At 43.4% G+C, this 7,980-nt stretch overlaps 1 protein-coding gene across 5 annotated transcripts in view; it reads left to right on the top strand.

Moving 5' to 3' along the window:
* The first annotated feature begins 432 nt into the window (after nt 1–432).
* RABGAP1L (RAB GTPase activating protein 1 like) overlaps nt 433–7,980 on the top strand; it is a 665,252-nt gene continuing 657,704 nt past the window's right edge. For 2 of the 5 annotated variants that reach the window (XM_023510844.1, XM_023510848.1), the window contains exon 1: nt 433–604. The gene's annotated coding sequence lies outside the window, so the exon portion shown is untranslated. The remainder of the gene's footprint in view (nt 605–7,980) is intronic. The other 3 variants (XM_023510846.1, XM_023510845.1, XM_023510847.1) reach the window with 2 other exon arrangements.

Below are 7,980 nucleotides of genomic sequence, written 5' to 3'. Positions count from 1 at the left end.
AATTGGTGAAAAAGTTCGTACTCTTTAAAGTGACTTCCCCGAAGATTACTGAGCATTAATAATGAAAACATCAAAACCATCTTCCCCAATTCAGAGTTGTCTCAGAACGCAGTAACCGCTCGGCAGAACGCATCCTAGTCCGGCCGGGCTCGCGGGCGTGGTTAAAGCCCCCCGCCTCCCGCCCTCGAGAGGTTGTCAGGGCCACGAGCACCCGCCCCGGCGCGTCCCCGCTCTAACAACGCGGGTTCTGTCAGGTCCTCACTCCTCAGCTCCTCGCGCAACCACAGCCAGAAGCGACGCGTAGGCACTTGTGCGCCGCTGCCGCCGGGCAGAGAAGGCATCTCCGTTCTCGGGAGCGCGCACGCCGCGCCGAGGGTCCTCGACGCGCGCGCTCCCGACCCGCCGCTTCCCCGGCCCGCCCCCTCCCTCGCCTCTTCCTGCCAGGCCATCCCTTCTCCCCTCCCCTCGCCGCTCCCTCCGCCCTCCCAGGGCTCTGGCAGCGGCGGAGTGAACGGGACTGGCCCGGCCGCAGAGCGCGGGGCGGCGGGTGGGAAGCGGGCGCCTGAAGGAGTTGTTCCGGCAGCGCCTGCGGAGACGTGAGGAGGTGAGGCGAGGGCGGCCTCCTGGGGGCCCAAGGAAGGCCCGGCGGCTCGGGGCCGCGGGCCGGGACTGCCCGGGGGTGTTGGCGCCGCGGCTGAGCCTGCGGAGGGTTGAGGTGGGGCCCCGGCCCCGGCCCGGGACCTGGACGCGGGAGGATCGCGGGGAGTAGAGCGCGGGGCGGGTTCGGGACGGTCGGCCGCCTCACGGACGCCGCGGTTCTCCCTGTGGCCGCTTCCCACAGCCGGGGCGGGCGGGGTCGGCGCCCTTACCTGGGGGCGGGGTGCTGGCGCCCGTGGCCGCAGCCTCCAGCTGTGCCCTCCTGACATTGCTGCCGCCTCCGCCGCCGGCTCTGCGCTGTGGCTGTGTCGGCTTCGCAGCCTCAGCAGCCCTGCGTCCGGGGGGCGTGTGGTTAGGGCATTAGCCCACGCGCAGGCTTCTGTTCGTGACCGTGTCTCCCTCAGCCTTTCCGTCCGTCGCCGAGCACTTTCCTGCTGTTGATGCTTGCGGTTTTGCAGTCTGGGATGGGCTGTGTCCCGGGCAGATCTCTACCTGCAAGGAATGCTCTGCTTCAAAGTTGACCGCCTGAGCCGCGACAAACACCCCCACATCCCACCTCGCGTCCCGTGCTGTGGAGGCTCAGTGTCCTGATAACTGACTCAAAGTTTCTGAGACGGGGCTAGTACTTTGCACTGGTCGCCAAGTACAGGGTTGGGCAGTGCGTCAGCCTGTGGAAAGGGGCCACCCGCCAGAGGGAGGTGGTTGGGTTCAAGGGGCTGAACTGACAAGAGTTCATTTCTCATACTAGGGCAAGTGTCTAGGTGTTTGTGTGTTCTTCTTGGACTTTTCAGATAGGTTAGAAAGGCGACTAAAATTTAGGTGAAACTTAACTCACTTGCGGAGTTGATGGTTTCATATAAGTGAACTCAGTTGCCAAGCTCATTACACTAATGGTGAGAAGAACTTTTGCTTGCTTGACAAATTTAAGCGCAGTTTGGAAACTTCTTTGAAGGCCTGCATTTTTGGCGGTGGAAGGCTTAGGGATTTTTAGTACGTTTAACTTTTCTTGTGCATGGTGGGAGGTAAGCATTTGCTTGTTAAAATTCTGAAAGTACAGTTTTGTGAAAACCTGACTTTCCCCACAGTAATGTTTATATTTGGCATTTTCTATACTTCTACATATACTACATATACTTCTAGTAGATATGATGTCAGAAGATATATGGACATGAAGTTTGCTTGTCAAATTGGAAGTGGATTTTGCCCATGAAAAACAGGGTTCAGAAGCTTTTAGCACTGGGAAACTGGCCTGTGATTCCTTATCTCAGTGGAGCATCCTATATATGAAACTGACAATGAGACTGTAAAGGAGAAAGACTAGATGAACTTAACGTTTTACATTATCAACAAATTGTGTTAATTGTTCACCTGCTTGTGGGGTTAGCTAAGACTTTGAATGACTGTGCTGATCAGTTCAAGATATGCTTTGATATTATGTATTGTTAATCATCTGGAGAGAAGTAGATGAAGCCAGGCAGAGCTTATATGTGAACATATTGTATTATGTACTCTACCTTGTACTCTAGAAAGCTGGAAACAAAATAATAAGTCTCAGTACTGTTGGGGCATTTAGTGAATATACAAACCAACTTATAAAGATATGACTGTAAGTGTATGAATTGTTTTTGTTTTTGTTTTTGTTTTGAGACAGAGCCTCAAGCTGTCCTGTCCCCCTGGGTAGAGTGCCATGGCATCAGAGCTCACAGCAACCTCCAACTCCTGGGCTCAAGCGAATCTCCTGCCTCTACCTCCCAAGTATCTGGGACCACAGGCGCCCGCCACAACCCCTGGCTATTTTTTTTTTTTTTTTGATTGCAGCCATCGTTGTTTGGTGGGCCTGGGCTGGATTCGAACCTGCCACCTTAAGTATATTTGGCTGGCGCCTTACCCGCTTGAGCCACAGGTGCTGAGCTTGAATTGTTTTTTGACCTAAGTTATTTGATGGGAATTTCTATGTTATAGTTTTAATGTTCTGAGCATTTTTTGTTTTTTTTATAGTTATTTCATGATTTAGATAATTTTTTTTTACCTAGCACTTATAACATTCTTTTTTTTGAATGACAGTTTTATTAACCACGTGAAATAAGAGTTTTCATGTTTATCAGCTCAGCAGTTCTAAATTTGTTACTTTTAAAAACTGTACTTAATTTTTTTTTCTTTGTCTCAACCCAGACTTGAAATTGCACAGTTACTGTGTTTGAACTCCCAGATGATATAGGATTAAAGCTGGAAGTCCTTTTATCCATTCTTGTGGAGTAGTCAAAAGAGGGAATTCTGTTCTACCAAGTAAAAATGTTATATTCAGGAGATAGCCAGGATTCAACAGATCAACTTTAAAGAGAGTAGTAGTGAAAGAGTAAACATTTCTTGTTTGGGGGACAAAGAACTGTGACTGCATTCCAGCCTACCATTGTCTCAAGTGGTGTGGTGATGATTATGACTGGATAGAGAATGTTTGGAGAAAGAAGTTGATATTATAGTCTATGGGATTCCCAGACACAGAACATTTTTGCTTATGTTTCACACATTTTAATAAATTGCTACATGTTTATAACTCTTGCCTTATATAAATAGGTCAGCCCTGGGTTCTGAGGATAACCAGCAGCCCAAGGCTATTCCAGCTTCTGGTGTTTAAAAGACAGCTTAGGGATTTCATACAGAAGTAGTGTAATGAGCATCTGCCACACAAACAGGGGAGGCAGAAAGTACAGACTGGAGCCTGAGTTATGGTAAAACATCATTTTTAAAGGAGAATTTTGTTGAGATTACAAAGATATTGCTTTACTCATGGCTTTTCAGAATGGGGAATAATTTCAACTTTATGGGCAGTATTTGAATTGAGTATAAGTATGTGAACATCAGTGTACCATTATAGGGAAGAGTTAATGAATTAAGCAGAACATGCATCTCCTTTCTTCATTTACTTTACAAATTGCTGTTATTCAACAGATGGGATTCCACAATTATTTGAGTATGGCTTATTTATGCTCATGTTGACACTTGTTTTGGTCATCTTTGGGTGTTTTTTGGTGTAATTTTGGGGGATTTTTCCTGGGAAACTTCTAGGCATATATTCTTTTGATTTAGAGGTCGATTTGGGCTGAGGTTATTAGTATACTTGAATTCTGAGCTGTCTTGTTTTATAAATAGCCTTCAAAATAGAAAACACAATTCTTTATAAATGCAGCATGAAAAATCTGGTTACAGGCTGTGTTGTGATAGACATAGTATAGCCAAAAATATATTCAAGAAATTTCTCTCCTATCCAGTTTAGTAAGCTTAAATAAGAATTAAAAAAAAAGAAAGTTTTTTTCAACAAAAGCCTTATTTTCCCAGAATATCAAGTCTAACAACTGTTTGTTATATTATTTTCCTTTTTGCCTATTCTAAATTCAACAAGTACTACATGCCTGTGGGCCATGACAAAAACTTAGTTCTAGTATGGCAGTGGTCTCCGCCCTTTTTGGCACCAGGGACTGGTTTCATGGAAAACAGTTTTTTCACAGATAGGGGTTTGGGGGAGAATGGGACAGAGGCAGACTGTTTCCTAATAGGCCATAAACTGGTACTGGTCTGTGGAATGGGGTTGGGGACTTTAGGGGATTCTTAGTAATGGAGATCCCATTGAAGGACCCAAGCTTGTACATGGAATTTGACTGGGAAACATCAGGCATGGAAATTTTACTTTTTATCACTCTGGTTTTTCTCTATACCTGGGTTTTCAGTAGGGTGGGAGCATGGGAACAAATACCATAGCCACAGTTAACTTGGATTTTTTTTTATACTATAAATTTCTTCTCCCCAGCAAACCACCCTTTGTTAAGTGAGCCATTGCTACTCTATTAGGAATGTGTTGTATTTTTCTGGTGTGTATGGTTGAACAAAGCCTGAGAATCTTGGCCCTTGGCAATTTTCCTTAAACCAAATTTGTACTTCTTGCAATTTATTCGGCTTCTGGTGATATCAGTAGACATCTGTTTCTCTCTCTCTCTCTCTCTTTTTTTTTTTCTTCAAAGATAGGGTCTTTCTTTGTCACCCAGGCTGGGTAGGGTAGAGTAGCGCAATCATAGCTCACTGCAGCCTTGTCATCTGGCCTCAAGCAGTCCTTCCTTAGCTTCTGGATTTCAGGTTCACATTACCATGGTTGGCTAATTAAAAAAATTTTTTTGTGGAGATGGATTCTTACTATGTTGCCCATGCTGGTCTTGAACTCCTGGGCTTAAGTGATTCTCCCACTTTGATCTGCCAAAGTACTGGGATTACAGGCATGAGCCACTGTGCCCAGTTCCATTATTTCATTTCTTTCTTTCTTTCTTTCTTTTTTTTTTTTTTTGAGACAGTGTTACTGTATCACCTGGTAGAGTGCTGTGGTGTCACAGCTCACAGCAACCTCCAACTTTTGGGCTTAAGTGATTCTCTTGCCTCAGCCTCCCAAGTAGCTGGGACTACAGGCACTCACTATAACGCCCAGCTATTTTTTGGTTGTAGTTGTCATCGTTTTGGCAGGCCTGGGCTGGGTTCTAACCCGCTAGCTCCTGTGTATGTGGCTGGTGCCCTAGCTGCTGAGTTATAGGTGCCTAACCCCTGTTACCTTCATTTTTGAAAGAGAAATATTGGTGGGGAGCCTAAATACATAACCAGAATTGAGATTTATTGAATGATACAGTTAACATTGGAGGAGACTAGGGGCTTGTTTAGCTGAACATTCATTACACTCTTTTGACTGTGACACATTTTATATCTTGATTCAGCATGCATACATACAAATAAAGTTGAAAGGAAAGTTTAGTGAAATAATGCTTACCTTTTCAGGACCCTATTGAGTTGGTTGTAATAGCTTGTAAGAGTAATTGTGCATATCCCTTCCCTTTTAGCTCTACAGATGTTCAGTGACATGATGCTGGTAGCTTGAAATGGGTCATGGTGGGAATATTTATTCTAAGGAAATGAGCAAATGATACACCTCAGCCCCCCCAGCCCCTGCATAGCTAATTGTTAAATATTTATAGTGCAGCACTGCTTATAGCACATTTTAATATATTCTGTTTTTTTCGTTTCATTAAAAAATGTTGGGTTTTGACCTGTAGATTAATTTATATCCAGCTGGATAATAGCCTATAGTTAAAAAAACGAACAAACTGGTAACTTTGCACTACCCTTCTAACTTTGCATGTGAACATACTAAAAGCCTAAAGTCCAAGGTCATATAACTAGTTATTAGCAAAGCCAGGGCTCTAGACTCCTAATCTGGAGTTGTTTCTAGTAGTCTTCTCTTCTTTCCTAACCCAGGCCATTCATTTAATTAAGTAGGAGTGCTTAATATGTGCAAAGCATTGGTGTTAAAATAGTTTAAATAGAGATGAATAAGGCAGGGACCTTAATCCCTGGGGACTTTATGCTCAGGTAGGGGGTTAAATCTGGAAACAAAGATAATGAAAGGCTGAAAGAGATGGTTGGTAAAGAGATAAAGATAAGATACTACAAGAGTTTAGAAAGGAACAAGAGATTACTTAGCTGTAAGAATAAGAGAAGAGGTGAAATTTAAATTGTGGTTTGAAGAGGGTGGCACCTGTGGCTCAGTGGGTGGGGTGATAGGTTCAAACCCAGCCTCGGCCAAATTGCAACAAAAAATAGCCGGGCATTGTGGCAGACTGGGGCAAGAGAATTGCCTAAGCCCAGGAGTTGGAGGTTGCTGTGAGCTGTGTCATGCCACGGCACTCTACTGAGGGTGATAAAGTGAGACTCTGTCTCTACCAAAAAAAAAAAAAAAAAGAATTATGGTTTCAAGAATGGGTAGAATTTGGACATTTGGAAATAGGACAATTAGTATGGAGAAAAAGCCTTTCTGGTGTAGGGCCAGAGGCCAATATGATCAGAGGTATAGAGGAATGGACAGAGAAAAATGAAGTGAAATAGCTAGGCAAGAAAGTGAATTAGCACCAGATGGTTAAGAGCCTAGAATGCCAGTTTTCCTTTCTGTATTTCAGCTTATCTTTCATTTTTGACTGTGGAGTCATCTAGTACTTCTTAACATTAAACAAGCTTTATATGCTGTGCTTCTGATTAAAATATCACCCACAGAGCACTTAAGTACCCTTAGAGTAAAAGATAAAGGGAGAAATTATTAGTATTAGGGAAACAACCTTGGGTTTTACCAATCCTAAAACTGTTGGAAAGGGAAAATATTTTTTTGTGAAGGGATACAGTGTTTTTTGCTTTGCCAAATAGCCTTAAATTGGCTATAGCAGAACAGGAAGCAGTTTTGAAAGTCTTTTCAAAGGGCCTTCTAAAATGTAATTTCTAAATGACTGGATCTTAAGTTCTGAAGGCAGGGCGAGTTCAGGCAGAAATGTAGAACCACAGCTGAGCTGAGTAGCTTTCAGAATTTAGGGCAGCAAGGTATTTCAGAACAAATCCAATTGTGAAGGATTGGTAGTTTTTTTTGTACTCCAAGAACATTCTTGGATTTTAGCATTTATGTATTTGACAGCCTGTATGACTGAGATGGGGCTTACCTCTTGTTCCATAGGAGAATTGGGTGCCTAGAAATGAAGATAAATGAGGGTTAAGTTATGTCTGTTAATCAAATTGAAGCACTGGTGGCAGTTTTCAGATCTGCTGATGATTTCACACTCCTTCTAATTAAAGTGATGTACGGTTGATTTTAAGAAACCTTGCTTCTCTTTGACCCACTAGTTCTGTAAAGGTAAAAGTCCTCTTAGAGTGTTGCCCAGGTAACAACACATACAAAAACTGTTTAATAGCTCATCACTGAAGTGTATGGAAAATTTTGGAAATGTTGGTAATGAAGTTGCTATAGTAAATAATCACTTGTACTTCTGGATGGTTGACGGAGAATTTTGAGGATCTAAAATACATATGAATTTTGTCATTGCTATACTGTTTTCCTCATTTATGCTTCTGATGTGTAAACTATGTTGTCCTGTCATTTTGAAAGGTTTTAGCCATTCTAGATGCACTGCTCCACAAGATAACAGCACCCCATACAGCATGATAAAAGTCCAGATGCGACATGCTCCAGATGGCTCACACCAGTTGAATGATGTAGCTAATCATGTTAGCACAGGGTTTTTTTGTTTGTTTTTTGTTTTTTTCTTCACTCTTTTGGGAGACCTGTTAAGTCTCACAAATTGAGGTCTTTGTAATAAAATTTTTCCTAATTTTCTATCCCCCCTTTTTGTACTAAAAAGAGTGATGCTGGCGCCCTTAATTGAAATTATGTAAACATTTCTAGGCTCGGCACCTGTGGCTCAAGTGGCTAAGGCGCCAGCCACATACACCTAAGGTGGTGGGTTGGAATCC

The sequence above is a fragment of the Otolemur garnettii genome, unplaced genomic scaffold (genome assembly GCF_000181295.1).
Source record: "Otolemur garnettii isolate 467f Iridium unplaced genomic scaffold, OtoGar3 scaffold00016, whole genome shotgun sequence".
Classification (NCBI taxonomy): Eukaryota; Metazoa; Chordata; class Mammalia; order Primates; family Galagidae; genus Otolemur; species Otolemur garnettii.
The sequence above is the reverse complement of the archived record's forward strand: the minus strand, read 5'-3'. Positions and strand labels throughout refer to the sequence as shown.